Source organism: Pteronotus mesoamericanus, unplaced genomic scaffold, assembly GCF_021234165.1.
Source record: "Pteronotus mesoamericanus isolate MK-2021 breed Mesoamerican mustached bat unplaced genomic scaffold, CSHL_Meso_final scaffold_651, whole genome shotgun sequence".
In the NCBI taxonomy this organism is placed as follows: Eukaryota; Metazoa; Chordata; class Mammalia; order Chiroptera; family Mormoopidae; genus Pteronotus; species Pteronotus mesoamericanus.
The window spans coordinates 34,523,328-34,543,379 of record NW_026555325.1 but is presented as its reverse complement, the minus strand read 5'-3'; the positions used below and the strand labels follow the sequence as shown (position 1 = coordinate 34,543,379).

The 20,052-nt window shown below is 39.4% G+C and overlaps 1 protein-coding gene and 1 pseudogene across 1 annotated transcript in view; both read left to right on the top strand.

Moving 5' to 3' along the window:
• The window catches only part of OLA1 (Obg like ATPase 1), a 174,161-nt gene that overhangs the window by 26,240 nt on the left and 127,869 nt on the right, over window positions 1-20,052 (top strand). The window lies entirely within an intron of this gene.
• Window positions 9,244-17,663, top strand: LOC129061753 (E3 ubiquitin-protein ligase RNF220-like; annotated as a pseudogene).

Sequence of the window (20,052 nt, the reverse complement as noted above, 5' to 3'; positions counted from 1 at the left end):
TTTAGTTTTTCTTATTGGATCATGCCATTGAGAAGGAAAAATAACTTTCTGGTGTTTGAAAAAACGTTACAAGTTAACATTCTAAAATTTAATAGTTGAACTGCTTTTGAAAACAAAACAGACATCCATTATACTTAGTATATGTTACCTTTATGGAAGGCTTTATTATGAGCCACCTTTTCTTAAGAGCTAAATACCATGTTTATTTTTAAAAGTTTTTTGAAGTTAATCATCTACATTTCCTCAACAGGTTAGTTAATTTATATAACCTGAGATAGCTTTTTAAAATTCAAAAAAAGTAAGCTATTATTTACTTTGACACAGAAATGCAAAATATGATGTTCAGGATGTGCTTTGCAAAGTGGTCCCTCAAAAATTAATTACTTTTTAAGTAATATTTAAGATAATGAAATGGAAAAAAGTCAGAATAATGTTATTGTAATTCAGCTATTTTATTTTTCTGCATTTTAGTTTGGTTCTTGGAATAAAGTGAAATGAATGTGGGTTTTGGAATCAAACCTGAGTGTGAATATCAGTTCCCACTTTCTAGTTATATAGGTGAAAAAGTAACACTATGTATTTGAACCTCTGTTTTCTCAAGTAAAATGGGGATTGTAATACTGTACTTAAAGAATTATTTTGGAGTTTAAGAGATCATTCTATGTCAGTACATACAAGGTCTGTCCAGAAGGTATCCAGCCATGTACTATCAAAAATAGAGACATTTATTGAAGAGGATACAAGATATAAGAAACATTGTGCATAGGACAATGATACCTAGGTCCTCTTCAAGTAGGCACCTTGGGACCTCACATAGTTCTCCCAGTTGCCATCAGCTGCTCCATCATCTTTTCCTGAATTTCATCAATGGTCTGAAACCTCTTCCCTTTCAAAGGTGATTTTAGTTTTGGGAAAAGCCAGAAGTCACAGGGCGCCAAATCTGGGATGTAGTGGGGCTGAGTCACCTGGGTGATTTGATACTTTTGCTGAAAAACTCTGCATGAGATGTGCTACATGAGTGGGCACACTGTTGTGGTGAAGCTGCCAATCACCAGTTGCCCATAGCTGCGGCCTTCTGAATTATCCGAATAGTTTCCTGGAGGAATGTTCAAGCTTAATGCAAAATTTGATGCAGATTCACTGCTCTATTGTCTCAGTCATTTTGAATGTGATGGCCACGTAGTACACATGCCCACTCAATGGTGTCTACCACCTCCACTGACTAGTATAGTGACATCATCATTGTTTATGCAGGCGCATTCCAGTCCACTCTTCTTCGCTTCCAGGTTACATTGATGTTGTACAAACTCTTCTCATATTAACAGTGGTTTGACTCTTTCTGGACAGATCTTGTATAGATTATTATTTTTAATGCTGCTCCATTGTTTATTTTTGTGAATATAGATTTTTAATTTCAACTCCAACTTAATAATTTTTTTATTATGGTTATACAGATATAGCATAAAACTTAACCATATTAACTATTTTTTACTGTACGGTTTAGTTACATTCATGTGTTGTGCAACCATTTCCACCAGCCATCTTCAGAACTTTTTCATCCTCCCAAACTGAAACGCCGTATCTCTTAAACAGCAACTCCCAATTCCTTCCTCCCCCAGCCTCTGGAAGCCACTGTTCTATTTTCTGTTTCTGAATCTGACTACTCTAGGTACTGCATATGAATGGACTCATACAATATTTGTCCTTTTGTGATTGGCTTATTTTATGCTTTATTGATTCCTAAACTGCTGCATCATTTTCCATAATATGAAAGTACTAGAGTTTATTGAACTACTAGTTGTGGGTATTTATTTATTTCCTCAGGTTTATTGAGATAATAATTGCCATGTAACATTTTATAAGTTTAAGGTGTACATTGTGATGATTTGATACACATATATATGAAGGAATGATTAACATGATAAGATTAGTTAACACATCTATCTCCTCTCATAAATACTTTTTTGTGTAGTGAGAACATTTAAGATCTACTCTTTCAACAGCTTTCAAGTATACAATACAGTATTGTTAATTGTAGTTATCTTACTGTGTTTTAGATCCTCAAACTTACTTATTTTATAACTGGAAGTTTGTAGCCTTTGACCAGCATCTCCTCATTTACCCCATCCAGCCCCTGGCAACCACCATTCTACTCTGCTTCTGAGAGTTTGGGTTTTTTTGATTCCACATATAATTGAGATCATAAAGTATTTGTCTTTCTTTGTCTGACTTATTTCACTTAGCATAATGTATGGACATTTATTATTTCTGATTTTTTTATTACAGAGAATGTTGCTATTAGATATTCTTACAGAGGCTTCTTTTTGGTACATGTCTGGGTACTTCTCTAAGAGATTTTCCCAGAAGTGTAATTACTAGGCCACAGGATAGAAACATTTAGACTTCTATCAGGTATATCTGAGCTCCCCATCCCTATGGGGATATTAATGTTTTCTATTTTTATTTTTTGAATAATATTAGATAGGTCATACATTGGAAAAAATAAAACATTTACATGGTTACAAAAGAAAATTGGTATAACATTGGGGTATACATTGGGAACTTGTTCCTACACACATTTTGATTCCTCTGATTTACCTTTATAAGTGATGGCATTTATTAGTTTCATAGGTTATTTTTTAGAGCAAGGGTTGAGAAACTCTCGTTAGTGGGCCAGATAGTAAATATTTTGTTCTGTTGCATGTTCTTCTGTGAGTGTATGTGTGTTTGCATGTATGTATGTTTACAACCCTTTAAAAATGTAAGCATCATTCTTACCTCTAGGGTCATACCAAAATAGGGCATAAGCCTTAGTTTGCTGATCCTTTTTTTTTTTAATGGTTTTGTTGTGTATGTATGTATTGTTGGTTTACTGTTGTTGTTTTTTTAAAGATTTTATTTATTGATTTTTAGAGGGTGAGGAAGAGGATGAGAAAGAGAGGGATTAGAAACATTGATGTGCAAGAGATACATCGATCGGTTGTCTTTTACATACTCCCAGTGAGGAACCTGGCCTGCAATCCAGGCATGTTCCCTGCAATCCAGGCATGGGAATCGAACCAGCAACCTTTCCATTTGCAGGCTGGCACTCAGTCCACTGAGCCACACAAGCCAGGGCAGTTTGCTGATCCTTGATCTAGAGTTTCTTCATGCAATTCATGCACGTGGGACTATATTATGTGTTATCTTTATTGAAAATATTTTTATCAGTATTTTCTTTTGATAGCTATCTTACATACTTTTACACTTAGAAAATTCTTATCCATCCCATGATCAGGTAAATATTCACAACTGTTTAAGTTTATTTTTCTTTATTTTTATTGAGATATAAAATTATAGTAAAGCACATAAAAGTCACAAATATGAAGCATATAGCTGGATGCATTTGTACACATGCATACACTTGTGTAATCACCACGTAGATTAAGATACAGAACATTTCTGTCACTCTCTTAATCCACTACTCAGAGTAATCACTATTCTGATTTTTCATTGATTTGTTTTGCTTATTGTCAGACTTCATATAAATATAGTCATACATCTTATATTCTTTTTTGCTCTCCTCCTTTCTCTCAACATAATGGTTGTGAGTATCATCCCTATTGAGTATACTGGTATCGATAATTGATATTTTGTTAAATTAGAAATATTTTATTCATTTTATGGTTGATATGCAGGATTATGTTACATAGTTATCAGAATTGATGTTCTAGCAACACACTGTGAATGGACTTGAGTGGGAAGAAGTTTGGGGCAAAAAGAACAGCCAGGGGGTTTTTGTAGCATTTCATGGAAGAAATAATGAGGGCTGGATCTTAGAAAACTGTCAGTGGCAGTTGAAGAGAAAAGCAAATTTGAGAGACTTTGTAAAGAAAGGACAGTAGTTAATGATAGACTTTTTTTCTTACATCTATAAACAGAACTCTCAAATAAGACTGTTTACCAGAGATTTAATACAGAGTGGGAAAATAGCAACTGTATTATGGGAAGCAAATTCTTTTTAAATTTATACATGCAGTAATTTCTTTTCTAATTTTTAAATTTATTGATTTTATTCTTTTAAAGTATATTTTATTGATTATGCTATTACATTTGTCCCATCTTTATTTTTCTCTCCTTTATCCCCCTGCACCCTGCACTCCCACTCCCTCTACCACCCCGCTGCTCCCACTGTAGTTCATGCCCGTGAGTCCTACATAGAAGTTCTTCGGCTTCTCCATTTCTGATACTGTTCTTATCCTCTCCCCGTCTATTTTGTACCTACCAATTATGCTTCTTATTCCCTGTACCTTTTCCCCCATTTCCCCTCTCCCCCTCCCTCCTTATAACCCTCCATGTGATCTCCATTTCTATGATTCTGTTCCTGGTTTTTTTTTGTTTGCTTAGTTTGTTTTTTTAAGTTCAGTTGTTGATAGTTTGTTGTCATTTCCTGTTCATAGTTTTGGTCTTCTTTTTCTTAGATAAGTCCTTTTAACATTTCATATAATACGGGCTTGGTGATGATTAAGTCCTCTAACTTTGCGTTATCTGGAAAGCACTTTTTCTGCCCTTCCATTCTAAATGATAGCTTTGCTGGATAGAGTAATCTTGGATGTAGGTCCTTGCTTTTCATGACTTTGAATAGTTCTTTCCAGCCCCTTCTTGCCTGTAAGGTTTCTTTTGAGAAATCAGCTGATAGTCTTGCGGAAACTCCTTTGCAGGTAACTCTCTTCTTTTCTCTTGCTGCTTTTAAGATTCTCTTCTTATCTTTAATCTTGGGTAACTTAATTATGATGTATCTTGGTGTGTTCCCCCTTGGGTCCAACCTCTTTGGTATTCTCTGAGCTTCCTGGACTTGCATGTGTGTTCCCTTTGCCAGATTGGGGAGGTTCTCCTTCATTATTTTTTCAAATGAGTTTTCAATTTCTTGTTCTTCTTTTTCTGGCACCCCTGTGATTTGGATGTTGGAGCATTTAAAGTTGTCCCAGAGGTTCCTAAGCCTCCCCTCATTTTTTTGAATTCTTATTTCTTCATTCTGTTCCAGTTGAATATTTATTTCTTCATTCAGTTCCAAATCATTGATCTGAGTCCTGGTTTTCTTCCCTTCACTGTTGGTTCCCTCTATATTTTTCTTTATTTCACTTTATATAGCCTTCACTTCTTCCTTTATTTTGCGTCTGTACTCAGTCATTTCTGTGAGCATCCTGATTACCAGTGTTTTGAACTCTGCATCTGATAGGTTGGCTGTCTCCTCGTTGCTTTTTTTTGAGTTTTGATCTTCATTTGGGCCATATTTCTTTGTCTGGGTGCACATGCTATGTTGTAAGGGGTGGAGCCTTAGGTATTTGCCAGAGTGGGGCAACCCACTTCGTTGCACTGTGGCACTCTTTGTGGGGGAAGGATGAGAAAGGGTACAATGTTGTCTGCTCGGCTCTTGCCTGGCTTTCAGTCACTTCCCCTGATATCCACGAGCAAATTGGGCCCTTCTGGTGCTGATTCCCATGTGGCGCGCTCTTGTATGTTCTTGTACCCAAAGGGCCCCTCCAGCAGACTCTTCTGTGAGACTGGGAGTTTTCCCCACCACCACAATACCCACAGGTTTTTACAGAGCCAGAGGTTTTGAGGCTTTAGTTCCCTGTGCTGGAACCCTGGGTTGTGTGCCTGTCTCATTCTCCAGTTGTTCCTTTTGGTTTGTCTGCATGGAAACTTGGGACTCTAGTCCACTGGCTGCTGCCTCACCCTCCTGGCCTGCCAGCTGCCACCTTGCTGCATGTCCTGTCTGCCCCAGTTGCCTGTCTTTAACTCCTTGGTTGTTGGACTTCCATACAGTTCGATTTTCTGACAGTTCTGGTTGTTTTTTGTTTTAAAATTGGTTGTTATCCTTATTTTGGTTGTGGAAGCAAAGTGTATCTACCTGTGCCTCCATCTTGGCTGGAAGCTCCCCAAGTCCCTGTATATGTAATTTCTGATAACAGGTGTTACTTAGAAAAATTTTTTTTTCTCTAGGATTTAATGGACCAATATGACTTGTTTTTACCAATTTTTAGAAGCAATGTAGCTTCCTATTATTAGATTTTTAAAGCTTCGAACATGATTGGGCTACTTCTTAGTTTTTGAAGGCTGTTGTTGGAAGTTTTGAAGTGGTTTTTCAACATGAAGCAAAGGCGTTTGTGTGTTATCTGAAGGGCAGCACCTCTGGCAGTTTTACTGTACCTGCTGTCAAGCTATTTATAGATAAAACTTGTTAAAGTTTTTCAATAGGTACTTAAAGATATGACCTTGTAAGTTGGAAATAAGAGTCCTGCTTTCTGAGCAATGGGTCAGTTTTGTTACCAATTTAGAAACATAGGAGGTTAAGATTTACAAAACTGTTTATTATCAAGTATATAAGCATATAAAGTTGTAGAAAACAAGATTTTGAATACAGTATGATTATTTTCAGCTATGTGTGTGCATGTACATGTGTGTTTATGTGTGTGGGATGTTGGTGGTGATGGTGGGATATGGGATATACTGCCGTGTTTTTTCCTGAATTCTGTTTCCTATTTGGATTTTTAAAGTTAAAATTTCTGCCTGTGGATTCATTTTGAACTTTTTGTGTGAATTTAAGTTGTGTTTATTATTTTGCTGTGCAAACTTGAAAAAAGAATTTTAACTGTCTTACAATAAAAAAAAAACAAACAAATTAAAATAACAGGAAAGTGACCAAGGCAAATTAATGAAGAGTGAGAAATAAAGGGAATGAGGTGGATAGATAGTCAGGAGCCTGAGTGCATGGTAACATATACCAAAGAAAATATTAAAATTGAGAATAAATCGTACTGCTGAGCATCTTGGCAGCCAAGGCAAAGAGAAAAAAATATGGGTTACCTGATTTCATATTTATTTGATATACACATATATCAGAAGAGATAACCCTTTCTAGCTCTGAACTGAAACCTATTGAGTTTTTGTAGGAGAGACCTGAGACATAGCTTGGTGTGTAGTGTTTTTTGTTAGTTTGCATAAAATGCAGTAATTTGGAAGCAATCTTTTATGCCTCTTATAACACTTAATAAAAACAGAGGGTATAGAGTTAGATTACTTTCTATCCTGAAATATTTATCGTTTCTGGAGTATTTCCCTATATGGTTTTACAGTAGTATAGATTTATAGCTCCAGTTTGTACAAGGGATAAAACGTAGGGAATCTAGATGATTGTAGAGTTAGCATTTTTTTTAAATCAATTTTTTAGAGAGAGGGACAGAGACATTGTTGTACCACTTATTTATGTATTCATTGATTTTTTTTTGTTAAATATTTTGTTTGTTTATTTTTAGAGAGAGGGGAAGGGAGAGAGAAAGAGAGGGAGAGAAACATCAATGTGTGGTTGTTTCTTGTGCACCACCCACTAGGGACCTGGCCCGCAACCCAGGCACATGCCCTGACTGGGAATTGAACCAGCGACCCTTTGCTTCTTAATCCAGCACTCAATCCACTGAGCCACGCCAGCCAGGGCCATCTATTGATTCTTGTATGTGCCCTTACCGGGGATCCAACCCACAACCTTGGCATATCAAGATGCTGCTCTAACCAACTAGCTCCCCAGCCAGGCTTTAAGCTACTTTTTCTGGGTATGAACAGGTTTTGGCAATTGTGGTGTTACTGACCAAAGGGGGAGTTTGGCTTCTGGTCACCACCAGTAGGCAAATTCTGGAGGCAGAGGTTGGTAAGAAAGGAAAGGTTTTATTTAAATGCTGTACAGTTTCAGAGAATGGCAGACTCTTATGTCAAAGCTCAAAACCCCTCCTGGAAACCCAGAAGAAAACCCAGCTGCCCTCAGCTAGACCACTTAAAGTACCATCCCTTGGGACGTGCAGCTGACCACTGGGTGGTCATCTAGGCAGCTCACCTTTACTCCCATCCACTGTTAGGTCTCAGACCGCCTCCTCAGAACCCTGTGTGGGGCCTGTGCTGCCATTGGCCATGTGGCTTCCAGGGCCGGGAGGTCCCAACAATGCACCAGCCGGTCATTTGTGAGGTAGTTAAAAGGGTATCCCTTACTGCCTTTGGGATTATATTAGTTTGGGTGTGGGAGGGGCCAGGTGTTTTCTCAAAATGTCCAAAGTGCTTCCCAAACTTTCCTGTACTCTAGGAGTATCCACTCCCCAACCAATCCCTTCTTTTCCCCAGGCTACACTGACAAGTTTCCCCAGCCTTGCACCTCCCCCTGTGGCAGTTCTGACCTCCATGGTACCCCCAGTCAGGTACATGAAGAGGGTAGGAGGGCTTTCCCCCATCCATTAGTTTGCTAGCCCTGCTCTGTCACCAGGAATAGGATGCTCCACATGGGGTTGGGGTGTGGAGTGGTGGCAAGGCCCTGCTTTTGGTTACCTGGACACCAAGGTCCTTCCCACTACCTGTGGCAGTTGGTGATCTCTTCTCTTCTGGCAGCCTCTCCTGTTCTCTGAGGTCTCATCAGTCTATTGATATCAGTGGCACAGCAATAGTAAAGTTACCATGTGCCTGAATTGTTAGCATTTTATTTTGATTTCGAGAACGGGAATGATTACTAAACAACTGGTAAATGTTAGGTCCTATGTTAGGTAGGACCTAACTGAATTGTTAGCATTTTATTTTGATTTCGAGAAGGGGAATGATTACTAAACAACTGGTAAATGTTAGGTCCTATGTTAGGTAGATTATTTCTAATATGTTATCCTATTTAATCTTAACATTCTGCAAGATTGGTGTTATCCCAGTTGTACAGATGAGGATGTTGAGAGAGAAAGGTTAAGTAGTTTTCCTAGGATATAGGTAGAAAATTGGTTGTAGAGACTATCTCTTGTTCTTTAAAGTTCTTTCTCTTTCCAGTCTTTCTACCACACCACACTGCATTTGTACATTTTTAGATCTGAATGTTTAGTATGTTTAAGATTTGTGTGTGTGCACGTGTGTGTATGTGTGTGTGTGTGTGTGTGTATGTATGTGAGAGAGAGAGAGAGAGAGAATTAAAATGCTTGGTGTACATTATTTTTCAGAGAACACCTGCTCTGCACAATAGTGACCTATAGACATACCAGGAGACATTTCTGAAGAAACAGGTGTATATAACGATTTTAAAAGAATTAGGGTATTGTTTTTGTTCTTTTGTTGCCATCAAATATTTATTGAGGACTTACTAAGTGCCAGGTTGTGTGCTAAGTGCTTTATATAAAGAATTTTATTTAATTCTCTGAACGAGCCAGAGGTGGGTAGAACTGGTTAGGAGATTTGCCCACAGTTATGCAGCAGGTAGTTGGTGTAGTCTGGAGTAGTACTCATTATGACAAGCCTGACTCCAAAACCTACACTGTCAGCCTTTGTACCAGTGATAACCAACAAAAATTTGATGTGAGCGATCAATGTGAGCTAAGTATGTAATTTAAGATTTTCTGATAGCCACATTAAAAAAAACGTAAAAAGAAGAGGTGAAATGAATTTTAATAACATTTACTTTAACAAATACTATGGCAATGTGGCAAAATTTAGTCAATATGAAAAATTACTGATATATTTTTGTTAACATGTCTTTGAAATATGGTGTGTAACTTACACTTAGAGCAGATTTCCATTTGGACTAGCTGCTGCCTTTCAAGTATTTGTGGCTAGTGTCTATAGTGTTAGACAACTCAGCTCTACATTATACTCATAGAAAGAAATTTGAAGAAGACATATCAAATTGTTCAAGGAGTTTTTAATGGAATTGGGATGGAAGGAGAGATAGGTGACACTTCTTTTTACATTAGACTCTTGGCTTTTTTTTTTTTTTAAGTGAATGTGTGTTCTGAGTTTTAAAACATGAGAAAATTTCTAATTTAAATACCAATGTAAGATATGTACAAATGATTCAAATAAAATTCTCAAGAGTTCTGTATTGAAACAATGAGGAGATGGCTTTGGCTTAGAATCTTGTGATTCAGCTGCCATCAGTGATCTGTTTCTATTTCTGTCAAATGTTTGATTTTTAAGCTGGGATAGTCAGGACGGTTCTGCCAGAATGATTTAGTGAAAGACACATAATAACCTGGAATTATCTTCTGGAGGGCAGATCCCTTGGCTCCACCCCGCCGCCCTCGCTCCCCTGCACTGGTGAGTGTTCTAGGAACCCATTTGTATCAGTGTACCAGAGATACTGGATTCAGCTTCAGTGAATTTTTAAAAAAATTTTATGGGTTTATTTCTTAAATTACATTTTTGGATTATGCTATTACAGTTGTCCCAGTTTTTCCCCTCTTGCCTCCCTCTTCCCAACACCCTCCCCACCAAGGAACCCCTATACCATTGTTCATGTCTATGGCTCATGAGTGTAAGTTTTTTGGCTATTCCATTTCCTATACTATACTTAGCATCTCCATGGATATTCTGTAACTACATATTTCTACTTATTAATCCCCTCGCCTCTTCACTCATTGCCCCATGCCACCCACCCATCTGACATGCTTTCCATATACATGATTCTGTCTCTGTTCTTGTTTGCTTAGCTTGTTTTTTAGATACAGTTGTTGAAAGATATGTATTTATTGCGATTTTATTGTTCATAGCTTTGATCCTCTTCTTTTTCTTAAATAAGTCCCTTTAACGTTTCATAGATTAATGGTTTCGTGATGATGGACTCCTGTAGTTTATACTTGTCTGGGAAGCTTTTTGTCTGCCTTTCAATTTTAAATGGGAGGTTTGCTGGGTGGAGAAACCTTGACTGTTCATCCCTGCTTTTCATGGCTTTGAATATTTCTTGCCAATCCCTTCTAGCTTGTAAAGTTTCTTTTGAGAAATCAGCTGACAGTCTTATGGGAACTTCCCTGTAGGTAACTAACTGCTTTTCTCTTGCTGCTTCTAAGATTCTCTCTTTGTCTTTAACCTTTGGCATTTTAATTACAATGTGTCTTAGAGTGAGCCTTTTTATAACCATCTCGTTTGGGACTCTGTGCTTCCTGGACTTGCAAATGCATTTCCTTCCCCAAATTAAGGAAGTTTTCTTTCATTATTCTTTCAGATAGATTTCCAATATCTTTCTCTTTTTCTTTTCTTTCTGGTACCCCTATGATGTGAATGTTGGGATGCTTGAAGTTGTACCAGAGGCTGCTTCCACTGTCATTTTTTTTTTGGATTCTTTTTTGTTCTTGTATTCTGATTGGTTGTTTTTTGGTTCCTTAAGTTCCACATTATTGATTTGATTCTTGGCTTTATCCACTCTACTGTGTATTGTTGTTTATTTCAATTAGTGTGTCCTTCATTTCTGTCTGGATCTGTTTTATGCTGATCAGGTGCTCACTAAGTTCCTTGAGCATCCTCATAACCAGTGTTTTGAACTCTGCATCTGAGAGATTGCTTATCTCCATTTTTAGCTCTTTTTCTGGAGTTTTGATCTGTCCTTTCATTTGGGACATGTCTCTGTCTCCTCATTTTGTTAGGCTCCCTGTGTTTGTTTCTATGTATTAGGTAGAGCTGCTCCGACTGCCTGTCTTGGTAGCATGGCCTAAAGTAGTAGGTGTCTGTAGGGTCCAGTGGCACAGCCTCCCCTATGACTCAGGCTAGGTACTCGAGGTGTGTCCTTCCTGTGGGCTGAGTATACCCTCCTCTTGTAGTTGAGCCTTGGTTGTTTTTGGCAGGTCAATGGGAGGGATTCACCCAGGCCAGTCAGCTGCAAAGACTGGCTGTGACCACTGACCACCAACCTCTGCCCTCTGTAGAAGATCAGCTGTGCGGGGGCAGAAGAGGGGTACGCTGTCATGGTTTGTAGCTGTCCACTGGATGTGCAGGCTTTGGGATTTTCCACGTGCTGCAAGCCAAGGTCAGCCCCCACTTGTGTTCTCACTGGGGGTTGCCCTGCCTGAGCTGTAAAGCAATCTGAGATGGCTGCTTCTTGTGCTGGTCTTGGAGATTCCCAGGAGAAGTCAAGATGTGAATCTAGGCTGGCTTCTGCTAGTCCTGGGCCTGGAGCTACTTAGCATGAGGTACCAGGTCTGGGGGGCCTACTGAGGCCGACTGTTGCTTGTTGGATGGGATTTGGGAAATTGTGAAGCATGAGCCAAGACCAGCCATTCCATGGAACAGCCACTGTTAACAGCCTGGGTGAGCTGGAAAGTTGTTGGGACAGTCTCAGGGGATCTCCAGGGTGGGGCAAACAGTGTTAGCCTGGTTGATAGAGTCTCAGATATGGCTTCTGCCTGCTGGCTCTGTGGCTCTGTGAGGGGAGTTTTCAGAAAAGGGACAGTGGCCTCTGCCCACCTTTCTGTCTGGGAGAAAGCTGTTCCCCAGCTCACGCCTTAATGCCAGGCACTTCTATTCCTCCCTGTATGTTACTGGTGCCTTTCAAGTTGTTATCTTGGTGCTGGAGCTCAGAGGGAGTGAGTCTGTGTGTGGGGAACTGCTTGGGACTGCAAAAGTTTCTTCCACCAATTTAATCCCTGCTGATTTTTGCAGCCAGAAGTTATGGAGAATATCTTCCTGGCACAGGAACCCAGGGTGAGGGGCCTGGTATCTGGCTGGGACTCCTTACTACTGAGATATCCCTCCTGAATTTTTATCCAGCACATGTGGACATGGGACCATCCTGTTTCTTGTCTTTGCCCCTCCTACCAGTCTGGATGGAAGTGGTTTCTGTAATTCCGTAGTTGTCAGACTTCCATTGAACTCGATTTCTGATGGTTCTGAATGATCAGTGTTTATATTTTAGTTGTAATTTTGATGTGCTTGTTCCAGGAGACAAGCTGTGTTTACCTATGGTGCCTTCTTGACCGGAAATCTCAGAAGTCTTTTATAAGAATTTATTTGAGCCATTCTGAGTGAATGTTTTGAAGACTCTTTCAACATGTTTACCCATTTCATGGGTGATTTATGAGCACACATGCCCATACTGCCCTGAGTGTTCAGCAGGTTTTGACTGAAGAAACAGCATGAGCCCTCCCTCATGCCCCACCCCACTCCCCACCCATTCACTGGAACTTACCCTGAGCGACTTTTGTTTTGTTTTCCTGGATGAAAAAAGTCCTCAAAGGGAACTGCTTTGCTGATGTAGAAGAGGTGAAACAAAAAAACAGCAGAAGCACTAAAATGCAACGAAATCAGTGAGTTCAAAAACTGTTTTGAGCAGTGGAAAAAAAGTCTCAGTAGGTGTATTGCATAAAATGGAGAGTGCTTTGAAGGTGACTGAAGTTTAAACGTGTAAAAATAAGTACACAATTTTTATAAATAAATTCTGAGGTTATTTCTTGGGTCCCCTGTTGTAAGTACATAGTGGGTTCTGTTGTTAAAGAAGTTACTTCCTTGGTTGCCCCTACAGTGTTGTGTTTGTGTGGCCTGATACTTGAATTTCTAAGATATCTCAGTGAGCTCACATGCGTGTGTGTGTTGAGGGGAGGAGGGAATGCTGCAGGATGGCAAGACCGCACTCACACCTCTTTATCCTAATAACTAATTTTTTCATGTGCAATTATGTCTTCCCCATTCTGTGTGTTCTTGGTGAGGGGTTATCATCCAGTGTCCTTTTTTCACCCTGACTGATGCCTGACGGTTGCCTGACTGATGGAGCATTATCTTTGTCCTTGCCAGGAAGAACCAGAATTTGGCCACCTAACCTAAGTTGGACTTTGAAAGATGAAAAGATTGAGGGATTTTCATTGAGAATTCAGTTATTTCATTTCATCTGGATTTTCCTCCTAAGAGTAAGAATGATGATAGGAAAAGAAGCACAGCCTTTCAAATTGTTCTTAGCAATTTTATTGTCTTTATACCAATTGTTTTAATATGCACAATGCAAAGTCACCTAACCAAAGTTCTTTTGTTGATTTGTCAAAGCAAAGGAAAACCGTTGCTAGTGATTCCAGTTCTGTGTTGTTTGAAATAATAGCCAGTAGCCATCTACTTGATATGAAAAACTGTACTCTGATGCTATATTGAATTATATGTAATTAGGATACAAAAACTTGTGCATCAGAAAAAATGAGTGTCATTCCATAGTACATATAAAATTGCTATTATTTTTTTTACATCCCTTCCCTTCATAACTTGAGAGTTTAGGTTTTATCAGCTTTCATTCTACCTTTTGATTATAAATGGCCAGACAGATGTTGTTACTTTAAAAATATTCATTATATTTAAAAAATTTTTAAATGACATAGACTTATTACAAGCAAAATAAGAAATAATTCAGATGTTCGTAATAAAATTTCACATCTTCTCTTGTACCCAGTCTCCAGAAATAATTGTTTGTCTGTCTTTTTTTCCCTTCTTTCCTTCCTTCCTTCCAGAAAGGATAGATGCTTATTTTCTTCTCCTGATTACATGCATGAGTTTAGTTGCTATTTGAATTTAGTTTTCAATCTTTATTTTCCTCAAAAAAAAAAAGTAGGCCACTTCAGTAAGCAGAACATTTCAGTTTTTTAAATAACTGTTAATGGATAGTACTGTTTGATTTTGATGTCATTTTATTTTGAAAGATCTGTCCAGTTTTATGATTCTTAGAAAATACTTCTGTCTCTCCCAGAGCTCCTCAATAGGATTTTAAAGTGTTCACTCATTTTACTTATATGTTGGCCTTCACCCTTCTTAATTAAGCTAGGCAGACAAGTTCTTACCAAGATAGAACTAAGACAATCTACATAGAGAAGATGATTTGTGTGCAGATGGTTAGAATTTTTGGCCAGGACAATAAAAGCCCTTATTCCTTCTCCTTTGTTATTAATGACAGATGAGTCTTCATTCTGTTTTATATTACTGTCCTTCTGTATCTGTTTGAATTTATGTCTAAATTGCTTAGAGCTTTAACAGTAAGATTCCAGAGAGCTTCTTTAGTTTTGCTGCCTGTGTTTGCTAAAAAGAAATGAAGGTAGCAATGGTGGAAGAAATAGGTTTTAAGTTGCCTTTCTAGTTTATATGGAATTGTAGCCCTCAAGGCACTACAACTTTATTGAACTGCTAAATGAGAAGGTAAAAATACCTTCATTTAATTGCCACCCCCCCTTAGGTTAAGTTGGGTGTTTATATGTTTTGTAAATCACCTTTAATTACCACAAACATAAATTACTGTTTTCAAGAGCCCACCTCCCCCCTTCATAAGCACATCCTTTAAAAGTTTAAAATGAGTCACACATTTTTACATAGGCACAAATTTCCAATATAAAGCTGTCTTTGATTGTATCCTAAAATAACAGAGTTTTTTTTTCTTTGGGTCCTGTAATTTTCTTTTTCAGCAGTATTTATTAAATTAATCTAGTATTGGATTGCAGTAAACAGTCTGACCAAAAAACATATGTTTTCTTTGTTTCTTCGATACAAATTCAATGAGTTAAGTAATTATGCAGTGGTTCCCATCTACATATACAATGCATTCTAATAACTAACTCTGTTTACTGTGGAACATGTTGCAGCAGTAAGAAACAGTTCCTGCTCTATTTTGCATTGTAATATTGTATGAAGCTATTTAATTTACTAGCTATTTACAACTTAATTGCTTGAACATATCCTCATATTCATAGTGGTCTTTTATCTACTTTAGGTGCATGAGGCATTCTCATTTTTTTCTTGAATATCTTTTCTGACATGTTTTAGAGATCTCGTTTCCTGTCTTTGCTCAAAATAGCAACTATATGGATTCTTTTTAAACCTCTTCTCTCACTAATGAGTTGAAATTACTCAGGGATGTGAGGCCAGCTTCTAAGGTCCTGGAGAATCTCTTGATCTTTAGGCATCAAATTTTTAAACTGTATTCTTCTTAGTTGTCAAAACAGTGTCATTATGTTAAGTTAAAAATGTAAGTATTGAGACTCATTTGGTTTTGAAAACCAGTGCATTCATTGTTACACTTAACTTTCATGAATGAAATCAGATGAGCACTTGTGTTTTATTACAATGAGCCTTCAATTTCTTAGTAACTTGTCCTTTTGCAAATTTTACACTGACACTCTTAAACCACACATTGTATCCCAGATACAGTTTTCATACATTAGTGACTTGTAATTTTGAGCTTATGAGTTGGTAGTGTCACCTGCCAGCCCAGGCATTTGAAGGAAAGGCAGGGCTTCTTCTAAGGGCTACAGGCTGTGCAGTGCAGCAGCACTGGTCCTTTAGAACCGTAGGCCTCCTCTTTTCTGCATTGATGAAGTCATGTTCTCCCCTCAGAATGCCTTGTCTGGCTCTTAGCCCTGAATTTGCTTGTCCAGGTCTATGATGTCCTCTTCCTGGCCCATCTTCTACACTCGAAATCTGTCTTGGCTGTTCTTCTCCCTCTGAGATGGAAGGAGCACTGCCTGGCTGGCCTGAGCTTAGGTGACTCAGCTCTTGCCATACTACCTAAACCCCTGTGCCCCCAGGCCTTTAGGTATTTTACACTTCCCATAGGTAAGGAGTTGGCTCAGGGGAAGGTGTTTTTCTTCCTCTTCCCTGGAACATGAGATGAAAGGGACAAAAATTATATCCACTTTCTCTTCTGTCCAGTTGTAAAGGTCTTCCTTTTCTCTCATGTCAGGTTGTCAGATGGATAGAACTGAAACTATGACTTATACATTAATTTATAGCTTTCTGCGAATGGTGTTCTTACTCATCCCCACCCCAACTAAATTTACTGTTCAAAGTTTAATAAAGCATTAGTGTGAAAATGCAGGGATTACACATATTCCACCCATTTTCCTAACTTGTTTTTTTCACCTTTGTATATATAGATGAATCCTGATTTGAGTATTATGGGTGACATGTTTGGAAAGAACTCTAAAATAATTTTGAGAACCACGGCCAACATGAGGGGCCCGGAGCACCAGAAGCCAGGCCTGGGACAGCAGTGGGTGGCAGCCATGGGGTCCTGTTAGAGTAGTCCCAGGCGTCTCCGCCTTGGGCCTGGAGCGGTCGGCCAGGGGAGGGAGGAGACCTTCCTGCAAGTGTGAGCCAACTGGCAGACCCGCCTGAATGCTCAGTTGGGAAAATGAAATGGAGGAAGCAAGATAAAGGGCAGGCACATCCCCTGTGCCACCAACTCCTGGCAGGATTGGAGCAGGAGATGAATAGGCATATGGAGCACTGCCTTTCTCAGAGGGAAGGTTCCTGCTTGGCTGAGGATGATGCCATGGACATCGGGCATGAGAATGGCAACCGCTTTGGGGAGTATGAGGAGGTGGGGCAGAAGCGTATATGGGCCACCACTCTCCTGGAAGGTGGTTTCCGAGGCTCTGACTTCATCATGTGCGGTGGCAAAAAGAATCTGGACAGTGATGCTGACTTGAATGTGGATGGGGATGACACTCCGGATTATGGGAAGCCACAATACATGGAGACTTAAGTCATCCCCTGTACAGGCAGGGAGTCTGGTGAAGCCAAGGAGAGAGAGGCGCTCTGCCCTGGATGGTGTGGCTCAGTGGATTTGAGAGGCACTCTGGAGAGCAGTCTTAAATGGCAGCCCTCCCAGCACACACATCGCACACTGGCTATAAACAGTCCAGTGACTGTCTCTGTGATGTGACCCTATCCCTTGTATACACTTGCACACAGGTTCCCCATGTACATACACAAGTGCGTGCACCCACACACAGGCCTCTGGAATCAGAATGGAGGCTGAGGCCCAGACCCGGCCTGCTGGGTCCATATGTATTCCAGATTCTGTTACCAGGGTGGGGCAGGTAGGTGTAGGTGAGGTGGGTAGCAGGCTCCTGAGATCCTGCCCTCCAGAGCAACTGACAGACAGACAGACATGAAAAAAACAGCATGTGTAATATAGGCTGTGTATATTTACAGTGTTGTGTATAAATGGGGTAGCTCCTCACACTTACCCCTCCACTCCCCTCCCCTTTGGTTATATGATTTTCTTCTATTTTTAAGAACATCTGGAAGGAGTGCCTCTCTGAGGGCTGGTTGGGGGCTTGGCCCTTCCACCTTTTGGGGTTCCTGCCTGTCTCTCATGATGTCCCCTCTCCCATGTGTTTGGTGTTCAGTGGTGTATACTTTATTTCTTCTCCCAGATATGGGGCACATGCCCCAAGGGACATGATCATCTCTTCAGTCTTAGCTCCTGAGGCTCTTTATAAGGATTTGGGTGGGGGAGCACAGAAATGGGAACTGAGCTACAGCAGGGGTTGAGATTGGGGTTGGATGAGAGTGCTCTTGGCTACCCAGCTTTCTGCTCAGGACCATTCTTGGGATTAGAGCTGCTGTTCCCAGGGAAAAGTGTTGTCTCCCTGGCCCTCCCCTGGGCCCCATGGCGTGATGCTGTGTCTGTATATTCTGAACTAAGGTACTCGTCCTTTCCCTTTGTAAACTATATTTGACATGGGTTAAACCAATGTAAACAAACAAAAATAACAATTTTGAGTATGAGTTTTAAAAAAACAATCGAAAGTGTTACATTGGGGGTTAAATGCTGATCAAGTGTTAGTGTTTCACTTTAAAGAACTGAGGAAAGCCCTGGCTGTGTAGCTCACTTGGTTGGAGCATTGTCCCCTGTACTAAAAGAGGGGTTCAATCTTGGTTGGGACAACTATGGTATGGTAGGCAGCTGATTGCGAGGCAACCAACTGATCAATGTTTCTTTCTTTTTAAAAAAAAATATAATTATTTTTGAGATGTTTCATCTTTACTTTTTAAAAAGATTTTATTTTTAGAGACAGGGGAAGGGAGTGAGAAAAGAGAGGGAGAGAAATATCGATGTGCCAGTAAAACATCGATTGGTTACCTCTAGTCTGAGGACTGAGCCACAACCCAGGTGTGTGCCCTGACCAGGAAGCAAAGCGGAGACCTTTTGCTTTGCAGGATGGTGCCCAACCCACTGAGCCACACTGGTTAGGGCTCCCTTTCCCCCTCTCCCTGTTTTCTTCTCTCCAGATCTTTCCTTCCCTTCCTTCCTCCCTCTTTTTCCCTCCCCTGTCCCCCTCTCCTTCTTCCCCCCCTCCTCTTCTCTCTGTGTTCCCTTCTCTCCCTCTCCCCCTCTTCCCTCCTTCTCCTCCCTTTCTCCTTCTGTCCCTCTCTCCCACTTCTCTCTGTCTCTCACCAGTAACCATTTACTGGACTGATGGTACTATCTATTGACAGTTGGTGAAAGGAACTGTTATGCCCAGCATTTTCCTACTTTTTCTTTCCCTTTACATAAAGTGAGTAATAATAAATACTATTACTAGAAGCTTTATTTCTTGAGGATTAATGTATTATAGGCAGTATACTAAAGAATCTGTTACCTCACTTAATCTTTTATAAGATTTACATGAAGTATGTACTACTATTCTTGTTTTTCATAATGCAGAAATAATTAGGTTAAGTATCTCAAGTTAGTAAATGGCAGAACTGGGAGTTGAATCTGGGCTCTTTGATCTGAAGCCCTTCCTTTTAAAACCATTATCTGATATGTGCATTTTTAGTTAATTGATTATAACATTCATGTCTCATATTTTAAGTCTTTAGTCACCCTTATCTTAGAACCTAGTTACTTCAGGTTCTGAAAATCTTCATATTCTCTTTTTGAACCTAAAATATTCATGGTAATTATTTTGATGTTCACTAGCATTTCTAGGGATACAGTTCAGAGGGGAAAAGAGATTACCTTTAGAGAAGTTGTAATTTTGTTTGGTTGTTATAGATGGGTTTTGTAGGCTTCTTTGAAAGCAATTTATATATGGTAAGGAAAACCTTACCATCAGCTTACTTTAAAAAGTGGATGCTTACTGTTAATTAGCATCAATACATTTTTTTAATCTAGAATTTTAAAAATTGTATTTAAAGAGTACAGGAGCTTATTTTTACCAAATAAACATTACATTGAAATACTTTGCTGACTTAGGCTTTTTCCCCTCTCTGGGGTCTGTGGATTGGATAAAACAAATGGGATTACACTGACATTTTCCTAGGATAAAGTTGGCACAATGCGTTGATTCATTAGCATCCTCCAAAGGTGAGTAGTGATACTTTTTGATCATTATAAAATCATTAAACACTTTGTTTCAGTTCATTGCAGTTATCATTGTTAATGATGTTCACATAGTTCCATTTTTGGCTGAGGGAGCCTCTTGGAGTTGGCTCCTGAACTCTTGATACTACTCTAGTGGTCTCTGATAGCTTTATGATATCTGGTATGATATA